The sequence below is a fragment of the Acanthaster planci genome, linkage group LG03 (genome assembly GCF_054643075.1).
Source record: "Acanthaster planci isolate LZ-2023a linkage group LG03, COTS_SCS, whole genome shotgun sequence".
Taxonomy (NCBI): domain Eukaryota; kingdom Metazoa; phylum Echinodermata; class Asteroidea; order Valvatida; family Acanthasteridae; genus Acanthaster; species Acanthaster planci.
The window spans coordinates 1,967,524-1,994,979 of NC_141779.1; the positions used below are offsets into that span (position 1 = coordinate 1,967,524).

Sequence of the window (27,456 nt, forward strand, 5' to 3'; positions counted from 1 at the left end):
AATTGGCTAAGGTGAGCCGCCAACCTCGGTCGACAAACTCGTATGCACTCTCAACACTAAAGAAAAATATGTGGTTCACTATCGCACATTGCAAAAATATCTCGAACTCGGGTTTGCTTAAAACAAGTTCACCGGGTGATGTCGTTTAAACAATGGCCTTGGATGAGCAACTATATTGACAAAAACACCGAATTGCGCAAGAAAGCAAAAAATGATTTTGAGAAGGACTTTTTCAAATTGATGAACAATTCGGTCTTTGGCAAGACGATGGAAAATGTAAGACATCGAATTGACGGCCACCTCCTAAGGGACGAACAAGACGCCGCCAAATACAAAAAATTAACGTATAAACCGAATTATAAATCGACGGTACCATTTGAGGACTGTGAGCTTTCGTTTGTGGAGATGTACCGAACCAAAACAAAATTAAATAAGCCAATCTATTGCGGTGTAAGTATTTTCGATATCTCAAAAACGTTGATGTATGATTTCTACTACAACGAACTAAAATCAACTTTTGTTGAAAAAGTAAACCTACTTTATACGGACACTGATTCTCTATTAGTTCAAATCGAGCAAAGCTCCGACGATTTAACTGGTTACCTAAACGAAAAGCGCCATTTATTTGACTTTAGTAATTACCCGCCAGATCATCCGCTTTACAGCGTCAAAAATAAAAAAGTCATCGGCAAAATGAAAGACGAGTTTGGCGGTAAAACAATTTTAGAAGCCGTTTGTTTCAGGCCAAAAATGTATTCGATATTAACTACCGATCACAATTTAAAGAAGGCGAAAGGGGTTTCCAAAGTAGTAACTGAGAAAAGCTTGACCCACGAGATGTATAAAAGCTGTCTATTTGAACAGAAGCAGCATTTCAATAAGCAACAATTATTTAGATCGGATAAACATCGGGTGTTCACCATTTCACAAAATAAACTTAGTTTGTCGCCGTTGGACACAAAGCGCTACATATTGCCGAATGGAATCGATACGTTAGCTTACGGGCACTATAAATCGAGTATTAGAGGATTTAAAGCAACTCACTTTGAACGAGCTAAAGAATCTGTTAAGCTGAAGCGAGCAGGACAAGCACAACGCGATTCGTTTATTTATCACTGGGTGTATAACTCAAATTTTAAAGACAAAGAGAAAGCCCTCAATTCAGTTTTTGCACAGTTAAGACTCGGGCGGTAATTTGGTATCCTCGGGTACTACCTGAAGTTCCTCTTTGACGAAACTCCTATTTGGTCCGTTAAAAAGGTAATATAAAGTTGGACCCGTTTTGACGCGTTTTCCTTTCACTCGTTTAAATTGACTAGTTCGCTTTTCAATTTGGTAGACGTCCACGGACCATATCGGATCTGTCGCCCTTCTGACGGTGCCGCCCTCTTGCTCGCCCGGGTAATAGAGGTACCTAACGACCGCGTCTGGAGGAAGTTCTCTTTGGGTAGTTCTTACAGGTGCACTCGGTGCTTGTTTCACTCCACTCGCTAATTTGACGGCTTCTGCAGGAACGGCATCTATTAATCGCGTTTTTTCCTCGTTTAACGATTTCACGACCTGGGGCAAACGCACCACCCATTCCACGTTACGCACACCTACATTTAACATTTCTTGAACGTATTGGTGGCCGAATAACCTTTCGGCTAAAGTACGGTTAAACCTTTCTACAATTCCTTGAGATCTGTGTACCCCAGGTTCACCCACTTGAATTTGTACTTTATTTTTTGTCATTAACTTTTTAAACTCGCCTTTGAATTCAGACCCCGAGTCTACCATTACGAATTTGGGCCAGGTCAGAGGTGATCGCCCGTAAATTTTCTTTATTGCTTCACGCACTTGTTCGGCAGTTTTACTAGTCAAAGCGTACTTAAACGTTTTCCTTTTAACTCGGTCCCAGGGTAAATAAAGTATGTCCATCTGATGCGCGTAATTAGGTTCGACCGATTCTGATTGCAACATTGTAGGTCTGGGTACGTAATGTGGTGCGGGTAAATATATTTGCCAAACGGCCTGCTTTTTTAGCCACTTCCTAATAACCGATTTGTCCGCACCGGTCTTTTCGTGTAGACGATCGACAGCACTTTCTCCTCGCCAGTAACCCTCTGGACTGTAAAATAGTTTTTTAAAAGTTTGGTCCATTTTAAAAATACTAGTTTTTAAAGTTACGCAAATCGATAAGCTAGCAACCCGACTATCGCAGTTCCACCGATAATCCAACAAACTCGCGAATCTTTTGATCTTCGGAAGGCTCGTAAAAATCGGATAACTTAGGCTCTGGCGGTAACGCAATAATATTCTTACCGGTTAATTCCGAATTAGCTCGTAGGGCTTCGTCCACGTTTACAAATGTTTGCTGACTCTCGCGTTCTTGTCGCATTCGTTCGTTCAGAAAATCTAGCATGTGTACGCGTTTTTGTTCCCATTCTTCTTTCGCTTGCGCCAATTGTTCTAACGCGAGGTCGTGTCGCTTTCGTTCTTCGTCGACTTTACTTTTTGATAAACTGCTAAATAAAAAATTTGAGCCCGTGAATGCAAAGGCGTTTACTATCGCTCCTCCAACCATCATTAAAGCACTAGCCATTTTTAAAATAAGGTTAAATTAAATATGGATAACGAAATTAAAGATAAATTAATCGAGATTCAAACCGAACAGGTAGAAACTGAGCTAAAGATCGACGACATGCATGCCGAAATCGCCCATATGTTAGATAATTCCCAAAGTGAAAAATACGAAGATCTGTTTTTTGAAGCGGGTTTAACGTTAGTCGTGTTTTCTTTTCTTTTTAAAATGATAAAATAAGAATCGTAAATAAGAATAGTATTAATAAAACTACTATATATTAAAAGTAAATATGTACACCAAAAAACTTAACCCAAGTCGCAGACTTAAAGTTCCTCGTGCGATCAAAGGCGAGCGGCGCGAAGTAACCATTACGCACAACCCGAGCACTATAGACGCGGGCCACACGTTAAACGTAAAATTCCCCGCTTTAGGCACTGATGACGTCATTGTACCCGGCACGGCAAAATTGGCTCTTAAACTGGATCTAGACGGCGGTTCGGACGACAACCGGACGGTTTATAACAACGTAGCGAGAAACCTGGTGTCGGAAATAAATATATCCCTCCAGGGAAATAAAATCGTAAGCTACCGGGATGCGGACGTATTTCACAATTTCAAGGACAATTGGTTACCCCCGTCGCAGACCAAAAATATGGCGTATTTTGGACTAGAGAAAGAAAATGTAGCCAAGATACGTCTAGGGGCTGACGATGCTAATGACGCTGCAAACGACGGTAAAGACAAGGCAATTGCCGACACTTTTAAAAACAGGTATGTGATTCCACTGGACACGCCCATGTTGGCAGATCATACTCCGTTTTATCCTTCGTGGTTTAAAGAGCCTCTGACGTATCAACTAACTTTTAACGGACACGACAAAGTGGTCAACTCGTCAGATACCGCCGCGGAATATCAAATTTCAGATCTTACCTTGGAATACGAGGTCGTTACTAATGGAGACTTGGCCCAAACCTTGAGAAACAAGAAGACGATGTATTATTTATTCGACCGGATTCACTCGTGGAAAAAGCAAGCGGTAAACAAATCAGACACGCTATGGAACATTAGCATCGACCAGAGTATTAGAAGCCTAAAAGGAATTTTGATCCTGTTTAAAGACCCGACGACCCGCAACCCGCAAAAATTCTATAATCCGCATATCACAAAAACGATTGTGACTGTTGGAGGTAGACCTAATCAATTGTACTCACAGGGTCTGTTTGAATATCAACACTGGAACGAAGTTACAAAGTATTTCGGAGACTCGGATAAAGAATTGGCTAGAGGGGTCGTCTCGGACTTATCCTTGTTGGGAGTAGACATGGCCGACTACCTAAAAGATAAGTACGGTTTGTGGCTCGACTTCCGAAGTTCTGACGAACATATCTATACAGATGGAACGAACGGCCGAAACCGCAGGACCGCTGACGATGTACTTGTTCCTGGTGATGGATTCTCAACTAACGGTGGAGGACGGAAATTTTAAAAGTCTGGTTTATTAAAATTAAATGAACGAGCGAGCGAGCTACGAACGAAGTGAGAACCAGATGTTTAAAATTCCTCACTGCGCCTTAATCGTGGGCAAGACTGGGTCGGGTAAAACTCAGTGGATTTTAAATCTTTTAGAGACAGAATATCGTTTTGCGTTTGAAGCTATCGTAATCATCTGTCCAACCCTTTTTAAGAACAAAACTTATTTAGAACGACTGTGGATATACAGCGATGAAAATGTCTATCTTTGTGACCTAGATCGAGAGAAACTAGAACTAAATGAGGCGATAGAACTCTACCAGAGAGTATTCGACGGGATAAATACTTTGTTTATCATCGACGAGTGCGCCGCAGATCAATTTATTAAGTATCGTAAGAAGTCTAAGAGTGGTTCAGTTTGCGCGTTGTCGAAAATGGCGTTCTCGGGTAGACATTACCTCCACAGCTGCTGGCTTTTGACGCAAAAATACAATTCGGTTTTAAAAGACTTCAGAGAAAATACTGCTTGGACAGCAATTTTTCATTGTAAAGATAGATTGTCCTTTGATCAATGTTTAGACGAGAACGATGTAGTACCAGACGAAAAGAGAGGGGAAATTAAAAGGCATCTACGTGACGTGAGATTTAGTAAGATGGTGTTGAATACGGAGCCGCCTGCGAATTATTTAGTTCAATAAAAATGAGGAAAAAATTTTAATTACGTTTGTTAAATAATATGATCGGAAGTAAGAAAACATGCGTTAAGTGTAGTTGTCTCCTAGACTTGACAAACTTCTCCGTACAAAGAACCGGTAAAGTTAATTTGACCTGCAACGTTTGTATTGCTAAAGTACGTGTGCAACAAGAACAAAATAAATGCCCACATGGGCGAAGAAAGAACATTTGCAAAGAGTGTGGCGGGACATCGATTTGCCCTCACGAAAAAGAAAAATATCGCTGTAAAGAATGCCGTGGAAAAGGTATATGCCCTCACGGGATAAGTAGATATTATTGCAAAATATGTTCAGACCCAATTAAAGTAACGATTCAACATTGGATTAACAACGCTCGACAATCAGATAAGAAATATAACCGATTCGATCCTGATCGTTTCATTGACAGTGATTTCTGTCGCGGACTAATTGAAGATTATCCCCGCTGTTTTTATCCAGACTGCGAGGTCGAAATGCAATTCTTAGAAAATAGAGACGATCTTTGTACTATTGAACGATTAGATAATAGAATCGGGCATATCAAATCGAATTGCGTACTAGCTTGTCGTAAGTGTAATCTACTTAAAAAGTCGGATAAACTTGAGATTGAGTACTCGCACCATTACTATAAAACTAGTTAACTTTTGTTTTAATCGGGCTAAGTCAACCCAGTTGTAACTAAATAATAGCTTTGTTACAATATGTTTTAGCTAGTTATTTATTTGCTTTAATTTGCTTACCTTTGTTATAACTGGGCTACATCAGCTCGGTTATAACCAAATTTATTTTAGTTATAGTAAATAAGCAACAATGCTACAATACGTAGAGCTAGTTAATCAATTTGTTATCGCAGTCAACTTGACTTATTATACGATCGAGTACATACGACTAAAGCATACCTACAACAAATTTAAAACGTATATAATAAAATGGACGATATTAAATCTATACTCACCGAATCAAAAAGCGAATCAAACGAATCAACCTCAAACGTAAAGGATAGACTTTGCGCGATATCTGCCTCGGGCGAGAGTAAGAAGTACCTAGGCAAAGAACACTCGATCAAAGAAATTGAAGCCATGTCACCAAAAGATCAAGAAAAAAATTTTTAACCTCTACGAAGTTAAGTTTGGAAAAGAAATCGTCAGAACCCTAGGTCACTTGATTTTAAGTTTGTACTCTCGCCTACTAGGAATAGCCACCCCGATCGATCTACTCGGATTCAACGTCAACTTAAAGTCTGAAGAAGCACTAACTAAGGACTTAAACGACGATCCGATTATAAATCAAACTATGGGTCACCTACTTACCGAGGTTTGTTATAAATACGGAGTTACCTGTCTCCACTGACAACTATGTTAATTACAACAAAACATTTAGAATTCAACAAAAGTTCTCTTATTATATATAATTAAACAAAAAACAAACACCAATTTCATAAGGCGCGTTTTAGGCTTACAAGACTACGTTTCTGGCAAAACAAAAGAAGAAGCTGCTAAGGTGCAACGTAAACTCGCAGAACTTCATCCCACGGGCATAAAATTGGTAGAACTACCCGGCGCAGCAGATCTAGCGAGCAATATCGTGGAAGACTTCACACGTGACGTAGACGTTCAAACCGAAGGACTAAATTACCGCGAGTTGGTCGCTGTAGATAAATCGTTACAAACGGTAAAAGGAGAATTAATTTTAAATCAAGGTAAATTAGATGAGTTAGACGCAAAAATTCAACATTTTGAAGCCGAGTTAGAAGAAGCGACGTCTGAGGGAGAACGTACAGAACTTCAACGACAATTAGACGACCTACGAGACGAAAGACGGGGTAGATTAGAAGTCATCAATAGAAATACCGATCGATTGAGGAGTCAAATTAATCGAATTAAAGAAACGATTACGGCAGTGATGGACTCAGATTTGACACTACGCGAACGAATTAATATTTTATTTAGAGAACGAGGTGTCACAATCGCGAGCATCTTAGCGGCTTTTGGTTTAGCGGTGAGCACCATAGTTAGTAGTATCGTGGCCAGCGTCAGGGGTGCCGGAATTCCTAAACCAACGCCTGAACCCGCACCTAAACCAACGCCTGCTCCTCCCTCCAAAGGCGGGGTCACCGATTGGATCAAACGACAATTACAAAATTTAGCCAACGTATTGAAGAAACTTGGGTTGAAGGCTTTAGACGCTTTGCCTGGGATCATCGGTAGCATTTTGAGTTGGCTTTTTAACGTGGCGAGTGAAGCGGTTGGATGGGTGGCAGAGCACGTGTGGACCTTGTTCGTGGGCGCGGGTGTTCTGCTTTTGACATACGTGCAAAAGAATGGGTAAAAAAAATAAATAAAAATTCACCTCAAATTTGGGGTGATTTTTTTTTTGCTCTAATTCAAACCGTTTAAGTGAAAACCTTGTATAATATAAACCCGACAACACCCACTGCAACGGCTCCAACAGTTAATGATAGTTTCTCTTCATTGTGTGCGTCTAAAGGTTTGCTCGCTTTGCGGGCTGGTTCTGGTTGCTTCCTCGGTAATGGTTCTGGTTTGATTGCTTCCTCGTCAGTACTCGTTCCACTCATTCCGTTATTTAAACTCGGTACGTATCCAGTCTTCATATCCTCAGTCGCGACTTGTAAATTATTGTTGTACCCCTCAAACGTACCGATGCGTAAGTCCATGTCCGAGGGCACAAGGTACAAACCCGGAGCAACTACGAAGTTTAAAGAAGTTTTTGCGTACTGTAGCGAATCCTGATATTGGTTGATCGACTGTTCGAGATCAGGGCCCGAATTAATTAAAGATTCCACGATTGTAATAAATTGCCGTCGCACGTCTAATCCGGTGCCGGTGGCCAAAACGCTGGTCTTGGTCTGCGCCTGTGCCCCGAGTAACGCGTAGACGTAAGCTCGAATTGATTCATTTACCTTGGTGATTCCCACGTCCGTCAACCGAGACTTTTTAGGAACGAAGTCCCACCAGGCCAAAGTAACCACGTCCGACTGTGAAATCCAGGTAACCGTGTAGGTACTCCCATGTAAGTAGATCCCGCGTATTTGCCGTTGGTCACGTGTAAGTCGTGCGCGTCGTAGTTTTTGCCCGGAACGGGTACATATCCATTTTCGTAGTAGTAAGCTGTGCCTAATCCGTTCGACAAAGTGTCTCTTGTTTGTTTATACGATTTGTTCGGGTCTACTCCGTATAAAAGGCACGTGTCGGTGAACTTCCGATGGTCGTAATTATTGTGTAACGCGTCAAATACGTCGTCGCTAGGAATGGGCATCACGCAGTCGTAAAATATTTTTCGTACGGTGTAATACACGTGAAAGTTTAATAAAGCCGAGACGTATGAATTAGGGTCAGACAGCAGATCAAAACCCACACCGCAGGCCGTCGTCGCGCAATAGACCGCGAAATTAAATTGATTTTGGTAAAACGATATCGCCTCCGGACTAGACCACCTATTGACCGCTTCGTCCGTGGTTACTCTCGGTAATTTATACGCGTGCGTTAAATTTGGAAACTCGGCTGTAAATGAATTGTCTTCGTTTGCTAAAATATTTAGACTACTAAAATTGCCTCCCATTTATTTTAAAAGAATAAAATTTTAAAAGGTGGATTCTCTTCGTACTCGCTCCGGTCGTTCTCCCTCCGGTCGTACTCAACCGACTTTGTAAAACTTATTCGCCAAGTTTTTTCATAAGATCTTTTTTTAAAACCGCCGCCCGTTCGTTGGCTAGCGCTTCTGTTCTTTCGTTGACTTGACGTTCGAATTCTTGCTCGCTTTGCGAGCTGTGAGCTTTAGTTTCTTCCAATTTTGTAGACGTACGCGATCTGATCTTTTCTTTCATCTCGTTAAACTTTTTCAGCTCGGATAAAATAAGGACAAATTCTTCCTGGGATATGTCACCGTCTTCAATCGCGTGAGATACGTATTCCTCGATGGTGTTTAATTTAGCGTCTGCCAACACTCTAATTTGGTCGTGTTTTTTAGTTTTCTGGGTGAGTCTACGGGAGGCGTACTTTAGAATCGCGTAAGCGCCAAACGCACCGATAGCGATTCCTTCCATCACAAGTCCAACGGGACCGGTAATGACGCCCAAAATGGCGGGAATGCCTATGGCTGCCGATGTGGCGCCCAGTGCTTCTACTCCATATTCCACATATCCGAGCGCGGTTAAAAGTCGTTTGATCTTTTTGTAGCTACTTTCCCTCGCGTCGCGTTCTCTTTGGATTTGGGATTTAATTTCTTCGATCTTTCTCAGCCTGTAAACCTTTGTCTCCGCTTGTTCAACCGAGTTTAAAGTCAACTCCGGGTGTTTACTTAAATAAGGGTATATGTTACCAACCGAGGTTAAATTGATTTTTCAAATTTAATCGTCTTTTAATTCAAATCCGCTAAACGCTTGCAACGCCGACTTACTCGAAATTAGGCCGTCATTTCTAATTTTCAACATTGCCGCTGTCACTCTATGCCTGACGCTGGCTCCGCAAGACAGTGAACCGTGGTTACCGTAGTATACGTCTTTTGCACAAATAAATGATTGCGCGTTGCATCTCTTATTGATAAATTTATCGATATTTGACGAGTCGATAGATCTTTTTTGGTGATCAAATAGCGAAGCATAGGGATCTAATTTAACGTACATTTGGTTTTTAGCCGTATAAGACGGTTTAACTACATATTCGATTTTGTTCAATTCATCGATATCGTGACTGGCTTTGTAGGCATTTACGGTGTTAGACGGGAGATTAGACCCTTGAGACTCGATAAATTTATAAACGGCCAAATTTATGTGATCGAGTACGCTTGCCGTGGGTGATTGTATCTGGTAACAAATTTGACGGCCCTGGGTGTTTTCAGGCGTTTTATCTCGAGTGCCATATTTGTAAAGTGGGTTTATACCGTAACAGGGTTCTGTCGTCAAAATCAACAGGCGTTTGTTTTGGTCGTTGTGATGGTAAAAAATGGGTGAAGTGTAGATCCCTTCTTTAACCACGGGATTTGAAATGATTAATTTACTCGGGTCAAAGGGGCCATAGGTAACATTGGGATCACAGTTGTCGGCATTGAGACGCTCGTGGTCGTCTGAAACGATAAATACTTGAGTTGACATGTTCTATTTATAATTAGGTTTCTAAATTTTTTTCATTTTTATTCGGACGGGATTTCGACGTCTGTGTTGTATTCAATAATTAGTCCAATTTTATATAAGTCCGCGTCTAGTTTAGTCGATGAAACAGGTAGTGGCTCGTTCTCTTGCGCATGCCTCAACTTTTTATACTTGCCGTCGACGAGCACCACGTGATCCATTCCTCCCAACTCGTCACAATTTACACAGCAGGTGCAGTAGGTACAACCAAAACACTCGATACAAATAGAACACCCGTAACAGTCCTCACAACTGTCCAAGACATTTGAATTTTCACAGTCATAAGAATTAAAACAAGCCGTGCAATTTATACATCTACCACAATCGTCGCTGGTAGAGCAGTCCTTACATCTGACACAGTCTTGGCATCTGTTACAATTGCGACATTCTTTACAATCGATGCATTTGCGTAAACTTTTAGAATTAAAACAACTAATGCAATCGTACGAATCTATCAAGCCGACAGAATTGCTCGTGTCTTTGCAAAAATAACAATTCACGTTCGTAGTTTTATCTACCATTTATTTTTATGTATTTTTATTATTGTTTGTTTATTTATTTTTTCGTTTTTTATGACGGGCAAGTCTCGACATGTAGCAAGGGGAAATCCCTTTTTGTTTGTGAGTGATTGCTGGTGCAGGTCGGTGCCAGTCACGAGTTGTTCAGCCAGCCGGGGTCAAAAGTTCAAGGTCAGTGAAATGGGAATCCCCGGCGAGTGTGAGTGAAAGGGGGTGAAAAGGGCGTGTGGTTCAGAATCGGCTATTCTCTACTACTCAAATATATATGTGGGGTACGTGTATATCTTCAGTAAAACCCCTACATGAAATGTTTTCAATGGTTTATGTTGCACTCTATGTTGGCAACACACGGTGCGGCGTCTCCATGTGAGAATACAGCATGCACAAGTATTGGACATTGGCTACGGCTCTCCACCGCTGCCTCTTTTGGTAAAAAATTTGAAGCCGCATTGCAGGAGGCGGGACTGGATTATGGCTACCCCTGTAATGCACCACCCCATAAAATGCCGTATATAATTAAACTGAAACACCGGCAGTGCTGGGTGCACATACGTGAATTACAAATTCTCAATCTGCTCTCTCCATCTTTCCGATCCTTCAAAGCCCTCTGAGAATCGGCAAACGGGCTCCTCCACTCATATTTTCTTGCCATTTCTTTCATTTTATATGTTTTAATGACTGTTATGTGCATTTATTTCAGCTAGAGCACAAACCGCTGATGAGTCGTTGCTTACAGGACGACCAGCTTCTTGGTATTTCTTGATGATGGCCACTGTTGTTAAGGTGATTGTACTGTGATCTCTTACTGTAGCCTTGTTGGTAAAACGTCAGTGATTCTTTGTTATTGGTCATCCCAAAGGTAGGATTCAGTGATTGAGTCTCCTGTGAACTCATTCCCTCATGTCCTGTAGACCTAGTACATTAAGACCTACCCCACCTTACTGTCTTATAATATAGCGCGTGTAAACAAAGTGTGACTTCATTATGTCTATTTAAGGATCATGCTTGGTGAATACATTTATTTTGCCCAAATACCGGGTGACATGTATATGGGGAGCTATTAAAGCTAAAATGGTCCCCAAAATCCTCTGATTTTATTATGATTCCACGTGCACCCTTGGAGGTTATGGTTAAACCTGTTTATAATTTGGGAATGTTTTCTGCACAGACTGTGATCTCCTGTATTGGCCTTTAGTTGGACTGAGAGAACACTATTTCCTTGGCATCAGAGGCTCCTTTGGTACTAACTGTGCATCACTGGTTCATGAACGACGAGGACATGGTTGTAGCTTAATCACTACCAACAAAATGAATACTCCCAACCAACACGGCTCTTTTCAACCAATTAAGTTGTGCTTCTACTCAAGGCAGATTGAAGAGATTGCTTGGCTGAAAAAAGAGTGGGATTGTTTAAATATAACCCCAGATCAACACTCTTTGTTTTGCAGGCTTGCATCTATAGATGGTTGAAAACAAATCTTAAGAACTGAAAAAAGTAGAGGGATGTTATATGTTAAATTGCTGCTTACAGGCTTGAGGAAAAGGACTTTTGGGGAAGTGTACATGTATTTAAGGCATTTTGAAAAATAAAATACACTAGCTCGTCAAGCAACAATTGAAAAGAAATGGAAAAATGACAACTAAGAAGATAATAAGATTTATATTTATATGAGAAACTCCAGTGATGTGGGCCCCGATCTTTGTTGATTTGACACTGCTTTCAATGATGTTTCAACTTGTTGTAAAGTGCACCTATATATTTTGAAGTTGTAGCCTCCATGAGTGTGCAGTAATACAGATTGGAATTCAAACATGGTTTATTTAGTTTCAGTAGTTTGACACAGAGACAAGAGCAAGCTAGTACCTGGAGGCCGTTCTCTGGAGATATCAGAGATATCTTATCACCGGTGACACTACTCAACAGGTATTGAAACAGTCTACATCATATTCTGATATTAGTCCATGGTAATGGTGAGATGCCCGGTTGTTCTGTAAATCTTGACCTTGGGTTTTGTCTTTTAAGTTTTCAACTAATGAGAATCTCCGGCCTTTATGGTTGGGTTGAATTAAACTACAAAAAATGGATGGGATAATTTGATATGGTTGTACAATTTGTGCCAAATTGAACAGAAACAAGACGGAAGCTGCATCTACAGGCTGCTTGTTGTGAATGAGGAGTGTACTGAAATGAAATGTCCTCCTTCCTGGATCCAAATCACGTACAAGGATGAGTGTACACATTCCACAAGGGTTGTTTAAAAAATCTGGACGTGTTTTATTTTATCTGCCAACTTTTTACTCACTGAAGCCATCCTTCTGTGTCAAATACATAAAAGGTGCAATGCATCAGGTTGTTACAATATGGCATGCTAGCCCACAGTTGGCACAATTTGCTCTTTTCACGCTGCCGCCCCAGGCATGCAAAATCTCAATCTTGATCTTTACAAAATCGGTTCAGTGATTTCCATGTATGTTGCTTGGTAATTCTGTGCATGCTGTGTTGGATTTTATACCATACGAATGGACAATGTTCAGAAACTGATAGTGACACGATTGTACAATCTGCCAGATTGAGGGTCTCCATGCCTATGGCGGCAGCATGCAGAATAAATAACGTGTGTGTCCAGAGTTTCTTTCATGATATCCTTAACACAGGCTGGCTTCTATCATACACACCAAGGATTCAACATTGGCTGGGAAGTATGATGTAAGCCATCTTGACAATATTTCTTTGGGGTTCCACATGCCTGGAGGAAGGCCATTTAGGGAAGCACTTATAACTTACTTTTCTCCATCTTTCTCATTCTCCACTGCCCTCTGAGAATCAGTTAATCCAAGCTAATGCACTCATGTTGTATTGCCATTTCTTCCTTTTGCATGTTTGTAATGACTGTTGTGTGTGTCCATCTCAGCCAGAGCACAAGCCGCTGAGAGAGCCGCTGTTCATGGTACATCCAACTTCTTGATGATGGGGTTCCTGTTCTCGTTGTTGAGGTGATCAGACTTTGATCTCTTGCTGCTGCCTGCTGGGTAAAAGGTACGTGGCTCCAATGCTGTTGGTTATTCCGAAGGTATAATTCACTGATTCAGTCCCCTGTGGACTCATATATTTCATATATGGACCCAAAACAATGATGTCAAGCTATTATTTTTTACTTGGACAGTTATTGTTTCCCACCTCACTGCTTTAGGAAACTAGGCATGATGTCATTATTTTACAGGTCTCTTCACTTTTCCAAAAGTTGACAGGGACAGAGGTCCTTCTCTGTGGATTAATACAATTTTTGCGTAAACCTGGGTGACATTGCTGTGTATGGGGAGCCATAAGTTAATACCATTGATAGATTTTGGATGGCAGGTAAAACGTGAAATATCAGAGAATGTTTGGCCCAACCCCCTTCGGTGTATGCAAAATCCTATTGAATCAGACGATTTTGGACTGTCTAAATTTTCTTCTTTCTTGGGCTGTTGAAAGAGCCCAAGAAAGTAGAAGGGGTGTCAGTTTAAAATGGCTGCGTCGAAGCTTTAGAATTATGACTTTTCAGGAGTTGTGTTTGCTGATCAACCAACAATTGAAGAGAGTTGAAACAAAGGTCAATACGAAAATGAGAGTTAAAGACTATAAAGACATGGCAGTGATGTCTACTTGTATGTCATTCGGCTCTGATCTTTGTTTACTTGACTCTTTGGTTTTAGTAGCTGTAGCATTGATGAAGAGACAAGACCAAGTCCCTCGGAGATTGTTTTCTGGAGTTTAACACATCACTGGCAACTGGCATTACTGACGACACAACTCACTCGGTAAGCACTTTATATGATGTTCTGATTTGAGCCTAACAATGAAAGTCATGTTCCAGATTTTGAACAATATTTGTACATAATTTTGTATACATGTACAATTGTTCTATAAAATCTGGAGCATGGCTTATCAGGCTCCATTCTGGAGGATGACGAGAGCATGCTGGATGAAACGTCAAGCACACACTCTACAGTTCTTATCAGAACCATACCTCTTCCAAGGGAGATCTATCCACATGATGTAACCACAAGCCCTGTTTTTAGTCTCCACCATGTAAAGCGTCAAGTCTTATTTAATGGAGGTGAATACTTGGGGCAGTTATGCTTCATGGTTTCCCATTTTTTAGCTGGTCTTGTAATTGGATGGTTTTGCAGCAAATTTGGCTCTATATAAGGCCTAATCCAAACTAAGCTTTTGTCTGTGACTGTAGATTTGTTGAAAATCAACTGATCTTGTTGTCATTTTGTTGAACATATACACTGAAGAATGTTTGATTCTGATATTCCTACATTCAAGAGAACAATACACCTCTTGTACTTGTTGGTCAATCTGTTTTAGTAGTTAGTTTGGCCTGTGTATATGACGATAGTCTTCAAATGGTTGAAAGGTTTACCTTGGTTAATCGTGATGGGTACCATCTCTTCAATTATTTTTATTTATTTGACCATCACAAGAACAAACAAAGCAAAATTAAACACAAATTATGTAAAAAACAACAAAAGCACAAATACAAGTAAATATAAGTAGTAGCAGGGACCAGGGATAAAAATCCGAATACGTAACGAGACAAATATCAGTTATATGGGTCAGCAGGGACTGCAAAAGTAGAATGAATTACTATTACCCCCGTCTATGCTCATATCGTTAACAAGACAAATTAACCAGAACAAAGGAAACAGTAGTCTCCACACAGGTGATCAAAATGACAGCCCAAAAAAGAGAAAAAAAATCTTAGGAGAACGTTTCATTTCCATATTTCCAAACGTAGGAAAATTTTCCCGCAAAGTGAAGGCCATGCTATAAAAAGAATTTTTTTACTCGTTCTTTTTAATCATGGGAATTTACACATTTAAAAAATATCCAGTTTTAATCAAGTCCTCTGTGCCCTCTTTTTGAGGTGATTTCATTGGCTTGTTGGTAATTTTGGTTTTTTGTCATTTATTATTCATGTGATGCCTTTAATCGTAAATCATGTCATCCTAATTAAACATTTGTCTTTGATTTGCTTACGCCTGTACTCAGTACCACAATTACGGCCAAGATTTGGACTCTAGCACTGTGCCTATCTGTTCTACACGTTAGTCTTCTGCTGCTGGTTGAACAGTGATACGCTCCATGCTGTGACATGCTCAACCTCTCTCATCACTTTCTCATTTTGTCTTTTCTGGAATAGCATGAGCAAATTCCGGCTGCAATATCTGTTGTATAAGAGCACTGAGCCTTTTAGGGGCAATAAAAGTAACAACAGCATGATTTTGATTTCCTCAACATAACAGAACTGGTGATTTGCAACTGTTGCAGTGACTGTTTGTCTTGTGGTGGCAACAAAAGGTTTTGTTGAAAGGTTGCTACTTTGCATGATTTTTCTGTACCATCTGATGTACCTCAAGGAAGTTTCTTGAGCCCAGTCCAGTTCTTATGTATACCAACGACTTTCCTTATCACATCGTGTCAGCTAGCACTTTATTTGGTAACAGTGCTCTTGTGTATAAGGCAATATAATGTCAGTCTGATGACCTTCAAGATACCCATGGCTTCCAAAGATGTTGTCATGCTAATAAAATGCGTCTCAATACATTACTAATGAAACCAAAGCTTTGCTTATTCTAGGATGGTCAAAGAAAATAGTGGACCTGAATTGTACCTTAGTTAACATGCAGTTTGAAGCTGATAATGAGTACAAAATATCTCGGGAAAATCTTGTTATGTCACTACCAAATCAAACAGACTTAGTATGTCTTGCTTTCATCTTGCAAGTTTCTAGTGTTGACTATTCTGGAATACAAGTAGCCTATCTGGTACCTTCGCAACAGAAACCTTATACATTGACAAATTGGAACAAAATTCAACGTTGAGCAACCAGGATAATTCTCTAGTGAAGAAGATTTAAAATGGATTACACGGATGGGTTGCATATGTACATTGAATTTGTCTTTCCGTGAATCTAAAAGCATTAAACTTTTGCTTACATTTGTTGTTAGAGGTCTTCATAGAGCTTTTGACCGTGAAATAGTCTTAGTGAACAGGTGGTATATTGAAACGATCAAGGTGGACAAACCTTAGGGAACGAATTCAAAAACTTCATCATTTTGCCAATTACATGCTCTTGAGATGACCTACATGTACCTGAACGTTTGAGAACTGAAGTGGTTTAAATAACCCTTTAACACGGGATCAACTTACCAAGTACCCACTTGAATTTGAAACTATATGAAACTTGACAGCTTACTGATTGAATTTGCAGTGGAGTACCCTTCTAATAAGGTCGTTGGGACCGGGAAGTTGTGGGAGGGGCACTGTGTTGTTTGATGCAAGGAAGCACAAAATGGGGGGATTTGAATACCTAAGATTTGCCATGTTGGCCAAATGTGTCAATGGTTTTGTTTTTGCCGGTATTCAAGTGTATTTTGTTATTTCATGGTGTTTTTCTCTTTGTCGGTTTCTACACAATAAATTTCTTTTATTGTTTGGTGGGTACTTATTATTTAATTGATTGATTTGTTTCTGTAATTAATTTTTGTTTTGTTATTTTAATGTATTTGTATGTCATATTTATCTTATTTTGCCGACTGCCTATATATTTTTTTCTGTTCGATTTATTTATTTGCCATTTCTTGAATCTTGTGCTGTTACTTTATTGTGTATGTGTGTGCACGTTTATGTAAAACCCGGAGCTTCAGAAATGCAGTCTTACGGGTGACAGTTATTGGATTAACTGTGCCTCTCCTGGCATTTGTAAGTTTGTGTTCGTGATTTCAGTGTATTTTGTGTTATGTGTTTTTGTTTAATGCTGCTGTGTTCTTTATCCTGGAAAAAGCCGAATAAATGAAATTGTTTCCCTCATTGTACACACGTTACTTGGTCTCTTTTCGACGAAGAGTTTTAATCTCCGAGGTTAAGTAGGTTGCCAAATGGTCCGAATGGGCGAGCTTGGGGTGACTCGACAAGGATGCAAATTTCACTATCCCTGGAAAAAATTTTATTTCGATACTGAATACAGTTTCGGGCTTACTCAGCATGATTTTGGGGAAGAAGAACTTTCAGAAGCGTGACGGTCGTGACATCCTTGTTTTTATGTCGTGGTATTGTTTTCTTAGGGTATTGGTGCTGATATACCCATTACTCTCTTTCTCACACACCTATAAAGTATTTTTAGTGAACAAACTTGTGGCAGGGGCACGCCCCCAACCCTTGCGTCCACTGGCCGGACCATTGTCTCTTCCTGAGCAGAGAATGGCTCCATTATACTCGAGCATAAAAGTGCAGAAATTTGTCCAAATGTGGCATTCAGGGCGGCATCTGAAATAGGACATATTCCTCTGTCCATTAGTCGAAGTTTCAGATCCAAATTTGTTGTTATTAGGGAAATACCCATCGAAGAAGTCAAGAGTTCATGTCTCATTGCTTGTTATTTTTGTGCAATTCTCCCTTTTTGCACACTCTACTGATCCTCTTCCTGCGCACATGGCTCAATATTTGTGCATTAGGGTCCTGATGCTTGCTACTTTTGTTCAATTTCCCTTTGCCACATTTTACCGGTCCTCCATCTTCCCCAGTAAAGATGGCTCCCTATACCCGGGCATTACAAGTCTAAAAGTGCTTCAAATCTAACAGTCTCAGCGACATATGAAAGGGCACACTTTCCTTCATCAGATGACATAGGTTTTATATTTCTAGTTATTGGGGAAATACACGGAAAAAGAAGGCAAGGGATCTGCAACTGCTTGCCAGATTCGTGACTTTTCCCCTTTCTCCACACTTTAGCAGTCCTCTTCCCGCACAAAGATGGTTCTATGTATTCGAACATAACAGGTGTGAAGATTGTCCAAATCTAGCAATCCTACCACTATCTGAAAGGGCGCATGTTCTAATAATTGATACGTTTCATATCCATCCTTGGTGTGTTTAGGGAAATATCGGACAGAGTGGACGAATTTTTCTCAGACTGCTTGCTGTTTTTTGTGAATTTTTGCATTCGTCCTCACATTACCATTCCTCATCCCGCGCAAATACAGCTCCATATGTTCGACTAAAGAACGTCTAAAAATTGTCTAAATCTGGCAATCCAAGTACCGTGTAAAAGAGCACGTTTCATATCAATGTTAGGAAAATGTTGGCAAAAAAGGCAAACCTTGTCCTACTGCTTGTAACTTTTGCTCAATTCTCTTTTTTTTTAGTACTGCCTGACAGAGAATAAGTTCCACTCTCTATTGAAGAAATTTTCATTATCCTGTTGTTCTAGATAGGGAAATATTAGCAAAGGTAGGCAAGAGTTTTTGTCCCGCTTCTTTTTACTTTACCGTTCGTGTTTCCGTGCATAAATGGCTCCATATGTTTCAGTATAAGGTTTGAAAATTGTCCAAATATGGCGTTCTTGACAGCTACTGAAAGGGCACTTGTTCTCCATTCGTTGACGTATTTAAAGTTTCAGGAAAATTAAATGAAGTTAGGAAAAAGTTTGCATTCCACTGCTCGGTTTTTTTTGTAAACCTCTTTTGGTTGAATTTGTTCCATTGTGCTATTATTTAGGATTTTAATTTTAGGTCATTTAATTATTTAGGTATTTATTCATTTTGCTGCTCTACCCCCGTATTCTCAACTTCGTACATATTCCACTCATCTTATTTGCTGCATTGATATCTCAATTGCACATATTAAAAGCTCCTAACATCTAACTATTTCAAGATCTGAAATCGTAAGTAGTCCAAGTTTCAAATGTTGCAGTTATTTCTGAATTTGGTGATTTAGGTATTTCGATATTTTGTCATTTTGCTATATGACCCTTTAATTTTGAAATTTGTTCACCTATCTCATTTGCTGCACACCCATGTTTATTCCAGTCTGAATTCCAACATAACTGAAGGTGCATGGATCAAACCTTTTGAAGAAATCAATTCCTCAATAGTCCAAGACTCAAGTTTAGATAGAGATAGTTTGAAATTTGGCTGTTTAGTCACACTGGTATTGAGTATTTTCTTAGCCCTTCTTTTAACTTTGGAAATTGGTTCATATTTTAACCTAACGCATTCGCTGCATTTCGATGTATTCCCGTCTGAATATTTATAAGTAAAGCTCCAAAAATCTAACCTTATCAAGGAATCACAACCTGATTAGTCCAAGACTCAAATAGTGCAGGTATTTACACATTTAGCTATTTATTTAGACAGATACTGAGTCTTTTGTTTCCTCCGCCTTAACTTTAGAAATTCGTATATATTTAAGACTGTTTTATTCCTTTCTTTCCGATGTTTGTCCGTCTGAGTTCCAACCTAACTAAAGCTCCAAACTCTAGATTTTTGAAGAAATCCATTCCTCAATATTCCAAGACTCAAACTGTGCTGATATTTAGAAATCTGGCTATTAAGTTAGACTTTTATTGAGTCGCCTTATCCTTAACTTTTAAAATTCGTACATATTTGACCCTACCTCATTTTCTTTATTTTAATGTTTTCTTGTCTGAATTGCAACATATAACGTAAGCTCAAAAACTCTAACAAATTCAAGAAATCAATTCCTGAATAGTCCAAGACTGAAATCGTGCAGGTATCTAGAAATTTAGCTATTTACTATAAAGTCTTTTTGAAGCCCTACCCTCAACTTTGGGAATTTGCACATATCATTTTGACCCTACCACATTTGGTGCATTACGAGGCTTTCCCCAATGAATTCCAACATAACTAAAGCTCCAAAATTCTACATTTTTCAAGACAGAAATTCTGCAAATGTCCAAGACTAGAATCGTGCAGGATTTAGAAATTTGGCGATTTAGTTAGACAGATATTGAGTCTTTTTGTAGTCCTACCCTTCACTTTAAAAAGAAAATCGTACATATTTCATATGTACGATTTCATATCTCAATTGCTGCATAGCGACATTTCCTAAGAATTCCAACATAACTGCAGCTCCCAAAATATCTAAATATCTAAAACTTAAATCGCACAAGTATTTTGAAATATGGTGATTTAGTTAGACAGATATGGAGTCCTTTTATAGCCCTAGCTTGAAAAACAAAGTTGTACATATTTCCCCCTGGCCCATTTGCTGCATTTTGATATATTCCCCTAAGAATTTCAACATAACTGAAGCTCAACAAATCTAATTTTTCCAAGAAATCAATTCGTCAATAGTCCAAGACTCAAATTGTGCAGGTACTTAGAAATTTTGCGATTGAGTTAGAAACATACGGTGTCTTTTTGATGCCCTACCCTTAACTTAAACATTATGGGGTCCGAAATGTATAAGGATGAGAAAGAAGATACCTGAAAGACTCTATAGATTACCATCAATATGGGGACAAAAGTCAGCATGAGAATGTATATACATACATCTCTCTCATAGAACATCGTCAATATTTGTACTCCATAGATTACCGTTATTATATGATCCCATTATAGGGACTCCAGTCTATAAGCAAGGGAGTATAGATACATACATTGCTCCGTAGATTACCGTCATTATATGGGGTCCAGATTTATAAGATGAGAATGAAGGTACCTGCATCATTCCATAGACTACCATCATTATCGAGATTCCATGGATTACAGTCATTATAGGCACTCCAGTTCATAAGCAAAGGAATATAGATACACACATTGCTGGAAGGATTACTGTCATTATTGTGTCCCTAATTTATAAGGATGAGAAGGAAGATAAGTGCATCACTCTATAGATAACCGTTATCAAGGGTCCCAAATTTATTAGCATTTTCATGAAAATAACTGCATCACTAAATAGATAACCATTATTATATGGAATCCACTTTATAAGCGAGGAAGTATAGATACATACATTACTCCGAAAATTAACGTCATATGGGTCACAAATTTATCAGGATGTTCATAAAGATACCTGCATCACTACATAGAATACCGTCATTATGGGGTCCCAAATTTTTTAAGATGAGAATGAAGATAAATGCATCACTCCATAGTCTACTGTCAACATGGTGACTCCATAGATTACCGGGTCCTGTAATCGCACAGACATTGCTACATGTATTCGAGCATAAAAGGCCTTAAAATAATCAAAATCTGGCAATCTTTGTGTCACCTCAAAGGGCACAAGTTTTATGTCAAGATTTACAGTAGTTAGGGATATATCTGCAAAAGGAAGTGCGAGTTATTTCTGACTGCTTTATATTTTTGCAAAATTCTGACTTTGCGCTGCGCCGGGTGCTGTTCTCGCCCAGAGAATGCTTCATATTTCCCAGCATTAAATGTTTTCAAATTACTTACATCTTGCATTCTTGGTGTTATCTGAAAGGCCACATGTTCCTCTATCCATTCATATAAATTTCATGTCCATATTTGCAGTAGGTAGGGAAATAGATGCCAAAGAAAAATCAAGTTCTTGTCCAACTGCCTGATATTTTTGCGGAATTCTGGCTTCGTCTGCGCTATACCGGTCCTTATCCCACGCATAGAAGGCTTCATATATTCGAGTATAAAAGGTCTAACAATTATCTAAATTTTCCAATCTCGCTGTCATCTGAAAGGCCACATGTTCCCCTATCTGTTCATATAAGTTACATATCCATATCTGCAGTAGTTAGGGAAATATCTGCCAAAGGAAGTGCGAGTTCTTTGCCAACTGCCTCCTTTTTTTTGCGGAATTCTGGCTTTGTTTGCGCTATACTGGTCCTTATCCCGTGCAGAGACTGCTTCATATAATTGAGCATAAAAGGTCTGAAAATTACCTAAATCTTCCAATCATCTGAGAGGCCACATGAACCTCTATCTATTCATTTAAGTTTCATATCTAAATTTGCAGTAGTTAGGGAAATATCCGCCAAAGGAAATGCAAGTTCGTGTCTAATTGACTGATATTTTTGCGGAATTGTGGCTTCGTCTGCGCCATACCGGTCCTCGTCCTGCGCAGAAAATGATTTATATAATCAAGCATAAAACGTCTGAGAATTATCTAAATCTGGCAATCTTGGTGTCAATCTTGGAAATAGCTGCCAAAGGAAGTGCGAGTTCTTTTCCAACGGCTTCCTTTTTTGTTGCGGAATTTTGGCTTCCTCTGCGATATACCGGTCATAATCCCACGCATTGAATGCTTCATATAATCGAGCATAAAAGGTCTGAGAATTATCTAAATCTGGCAATTGTGGTGTCATCTGAAAGGCTATATGTTCCCCTACCTATTTGTATAAGTTTCATATCTAAATTTGCAGTAGTGAGGGAAATATCTTGCAAAGGAAATGTAAATTTGTTTCCAATTGCCTGATATTTTTCCGGAATTCTTGCTTCCTCTGCGCAATACCGGTCCTTATCCTTTGCAGAGAATGCTTCATATAATCGAGCATAAAAGGTCTGAGAATTATCTAAATCTGGCAATCTTGATGTCATCTGAAAGGCCACGTGTTTCGCTGTCCATTCATATAAGTTTCATATGCATATTTGCAGTAGTTAGGGAAATATCTTGCAAAGGAAATGCAAGTTCGTGTCCAATTGCCTGATATTTTTGCGGAATTCTGGCTTCGTCTGCGCCATACTGGTAATTATCCTGCACAGAGAATGCTTCATATAATCGAGCATAAAAGGTCTGAGAATTATCTAAATCTGGCAATTTGGGTGTCATCTGAAAGACAACATTTTTCCCTGTCCATTCATATAAGTTTCATATCCATATTCACAGTAGTTAGGGAAATATCGTCCAAAGGAAATGCAAGTTCCTGTCCACTTGCCTGATATTTTTGTGGAATTCCGGTTTCGTCTGCACTATATTGGTCATCATCCCACGCTGAGACTGCTTCATATAATCGAGCATAAGAGGTCTGAGAATTATCTTAATCTGGCAATGTTGGTGTGATCTGAAAGGTCACGTTTCCCTGTCCCTTCATATAAGTTTCATATGCATATTCACAGTAGTTAGGGAAATATCGTCCAAAGGAAATGCAAGTTCGTGTCCAATTGCCTGATATTTTTCGGAATTCTGGCTTCGTCTACGCTATACTGGTCCTTATCCCGCACAGAGAAGGCTTCCTATAATCGAGCATAAAAGGTCCGAGAATTATCTAAATCTGGCAATCGTGGTGTGATCTGAAAGGCCACATGTTTCCCTGTCCATTTGTATAAGTTTCATATCCATATTTGCAGTAGTTAGGGAAATATATGCCAAAGGAAGTGCAAGTTCTTGTCTGACTGATTGATATCTTTGCTGAATTCTGGCTTCGTCTACGCTATACCGGTCCTTATCCCGCTCAGAGAAGGCTTCCTATAATCGAACATAAAAGGTCTGAGAATTATCTAAACCTTGCAATCTTGGTGTCATCTGAAAAGCCACATGTTTCCCTGTCCATTCATATAAGTTTCATATCCATATTTGCAGTAGTTAGGGAAATATCCTCCAAAAGAAATGCAAATCGTGTCCACCTGCCTGATATTTTTGCAGAATTCTGGCTTCGTCTACACTATACCGGTCCTTATCCCGCGCAGAGAATGCTTCCTATAATCGAGCATATAAGGTCCGAGAATTATCTAAATCTGGCAATCTTGGTGTCATCTGAAAGGCGATATGTTTCTCTATCCATTCATATGAATTTCCTATCCATATTTGCGGTAGTTGGCAAATAGCTGCCAAAGAAAATGCAAGTTCGTGTCCAATTGCCTGATATTTTTGCAGAATTCTTGCTTCGTCTGCGCCATACCGGTAATTATCCGAGCAGAGACTGCTTCATATTATCGAGCATGAAAGGTCTGAGAATTATTTAAATCTGGCAATCTTGGTGTCATCTGAAAGGCCATTTGTTCCTCTATCCATGCATATAAGTTTCATATCCATATTTGCAGTAGTTAGGGAAATAGCTGCCAAACTAAGTTCGAGTTCTTTTCCAACTGCCTCCTTTTTTGCGGAATTCTGGCTTCGTCTGCAATATACCGGTCCTTATCATGCGCAGAGAATGTTTCATATAATCGAGCATAAAAGCTCTGAGAATTATTTAAATTTGGCAATCTTGGTGTCATCTGAAATGCCATATGTTCCTCTATCCATTTATATAAATTTCATATCCATATTTGCAGTATTTAGGGAAATAGCTGCCAAAGGCAGTGCAAGTTCTTTTCCAGCTGCCTCCTTTTTTTGCAGAATTCTGGCTTCGTCTGCGCTATACCGGTCCTTATCCCGCTCATGGACTGCTTCATATATTCGAGCATAAAAGGTCTCAGAATTATCTAAATTTTCCAATCGTGCTGTCATCTGAAAGGCCACATGTTCCCCTATCTATTTGTATAAGTTTCGTATCAATATTTGCAGTAGTTAGGGAAATAGCTGCAAAACTAAGTTCGAGTTCTTTTCCAACTGCCTCCTTTTTGTGCGGAATTCTGGCTTCGTCTGCAATATACCGGTCCTTATCCTGCGCAGAGAATGCTTCATATAATCGAGCATAACAGGTCTGAGAATTATCTACATCTGGCAGTCTTGGTGTGATCTGAAAGGTTATATGTTTTACTATGCATTCATATAAGTTTCATATCCATATTTGCAGTAGTTAGTGAAATATCGTCCAAAGAGAATGCAAGTTCGTGTCCACTTGCCTGATATTTTTGCGGCATTTTGGCTTCGTCTACGCTATACTGGTCCTTATTCCGCGCAGAGAAGGCTTCCTATAATCGAGCATAAAAGGTCCCAGAATTATCTAAACCTGGCAATCTTGGTGTCATCTGAAAGGCCACATGATTCCCTGTCTATTTGTATAAGTTTCATATCCATATTTGCAGTAATTAGGGAAAAATCTGCCAAAGGAAGTGCAAGTTCTTGACTGACTGTTTGATATTTTTGCGGAATTTTGGCTTCGTCTGCAATATACCGGTCCTTATCCCACGCAGAGAATGCTTCATATAATCGAGCATAAAAGGTCCGAGAATTATCTAAATCTGGCTGTCTTGGTGTCATCTGAAAGGCCACATGTTTTGCTCTCCATTCATATAAGTTTCATATCCATATTTGCAGTAGTTAGGGAAATATCTGCTGAAGTTAATGCAAGTTTGTGTCCAATTGTCTGATATTTTTGCGGAATTCTTGCTTCGTCTGCACCATACCGGTCCTGATCCGGCGCAGAGAATGCTTCATATAATCGAGCATAACAGGTCTGAGAATTATCTAAATCTGGCTATCTTGGTGTCATCTGAAAGGCCACATGTTTCCCTGTCCACTCGTGTAAGTTTCATATCCATATACGCAGTAGTTAGGGAAATATCGTCCAAAGGAAATGCAAGTTTGTGTCCACTTGCCTGATATTTTTGCGGAATTCTGGCTTCGTCTGCGCTATACTGGTCCTCATCCCACCAAGAGACTGCTTCATATAATCGAGCATAAGATGTCTGAGAATTATCTAAATCTGGCAATGTTGGTGTCATCTAAAAGGCCACATGTTCCTCTATCTATTGGTATAAGTTTCATATCCATATTTGCAGTAGTTAGGGAAATATCTGACAAAGGAAGGGCAAGTTCTTTTCCAACGGCTTCCTTTTTTGTTGCGGAATTTTGGCTTCCTCTGCGATATACCGGTCATAATCCCACGCATTGAATGCTTCATATAATCGAGCATAAAAGGTCTGAGAATTATCTAAATCTGGTAATTGTGGTGTCATCTGAAAGGCTATATGTTCCCCTACCTATTTGTATAAGTTTCATATCTAAATTTGCAGTAGTGAGGGAAATATCTTGCAAAGGAAATGTAAATTTGTTTCCAATTGCCTGATATTTTTCCGGAATTCTTGCTTCCTCTGCGCAATACCGGTCCTTATCCCGCGCAGAGAATGCTTCCTATAATCGAGCATATAAGGTCCGAGAATTATCTAAATCTGGCAATCTTGGTGTCATCTGAAAGGCGATATGTTTCTCTATCCATTCATATGAATTTCCTATCCATATTTGCGGTAGTTGGCAAATAGCTGCCAAAGAAAATGCAAGTTCGTGTCCAATTGCCTGATATTTTTGCAGAATTCTTGCTTCGTCTGCGCCATACCGGTAATTATCCGAGCAGAGACTGCTTCATATTATCGAGCATGAAAGGTTTGAGAATTATTTAAATCTGGCAATCTTGGTGTCATCTGAAAGGCCATTTGTTCCTCTATCCATGCATATAAGTTTCATATCCATATTTGCAGTAGTTAGGGAAATAGCTGTCCATTCATATAAGTTTCATATGCATATTTGCAGTAGTTAGGGAAATATCTTGCAAAGGAAATGCAAGTTCGTGTCCAATTGCCTGATATTTTTGCGGAATTCTGGCTTCGTCTGCGCCATACTGGTAATTATCCTGCACAGAGAATGCTTCATATAATCGAGCATAAAAGGTCTGAGAATTATCTAAATCTGGCAATTTGGGTGTCATCTGAAAGACAACATTTTTCCCTGTCCATTCATATAAGTTTCATATCCATATTCACAGTAGTTAGGGAAATATCGTCCAAAGGAAATGCAAGTTCCTGTCCACTTGCCTGATATTTTTGTGGAATTCCGGCTTCGTCTGCACTATACTGGTCATCATCCCACGCTGAGACTGCTTCATATAATCGAGCATAAGAGGTCTGAGAATTATCTTAATCTGGCAATGTTGGTGTGATCTGAAAGGTCACGTTTCCCTGTCCCTTCATATAAGTTTCATATGCATATTCACAGTAGTTAGGGAAATATCGTCCAAAGGAAATGCAAGTTCGTGTCCAATTGCCTGATATTTTTCGGAATTCTGGCTTCGTCTACGCTATACTGGTCCTTATCCCGCGGTGAGAAGGCTTCCTATAATCGAGCATAAAAGGTCCGAGAATTATCTAAATCTGGCAATCGTGGTGTGATCTGAAAGGCCTCATGTTTCCCTGTCCATTTGTATAAGTTTCATATCCATATTTGCAGTAGTTAGGGAAATATATCCCCGGTCCTTATCCCGCTCATGGACTGCTTCATATATTCGAGCATAAAAGGTCTCAGAATTATCTAAATTTTCCAATCGTGCTGTCATCTGAAAGGCCACATGTTCCCCTATCTATTTGTATAAGTTTCGTATCAATATTTGCAGTAGG

At 39.5% G+C, this 27,456-nt stretch overlaps 1 long non-coding RNA gene across 2 annotated transcripts in view; it reads left to right on the forward strand.

Annotated features, from left to right (window-relative positions):
- The window catches only part of LOC110990889 (uncharacterized), a 445,142-nt gene that overhangs the window by 213,170 nt on the left and 204,516 nt on the right, over positions 1 to 27,456 (forward strand). For both annotated transcript variants that reach the window (XR_015424673.1, XR_015424672.1), the window contains exons 6-9: positions 11,114 to 11,196; positions 12,239 to 12,337; positions 13,326 to 13,450; positions 14,113 to 14,214. This is a non-coding gene — a long non-coding RNA (uncharacterized LOC110990889). The remainder of the gene's footprint in view (positions 1 to 11,113; positions 11,197 to 12,238; positions 12,338 to 13,325; positions 13,451 to 14,112; positions 14,215 to 27,456) is intronic.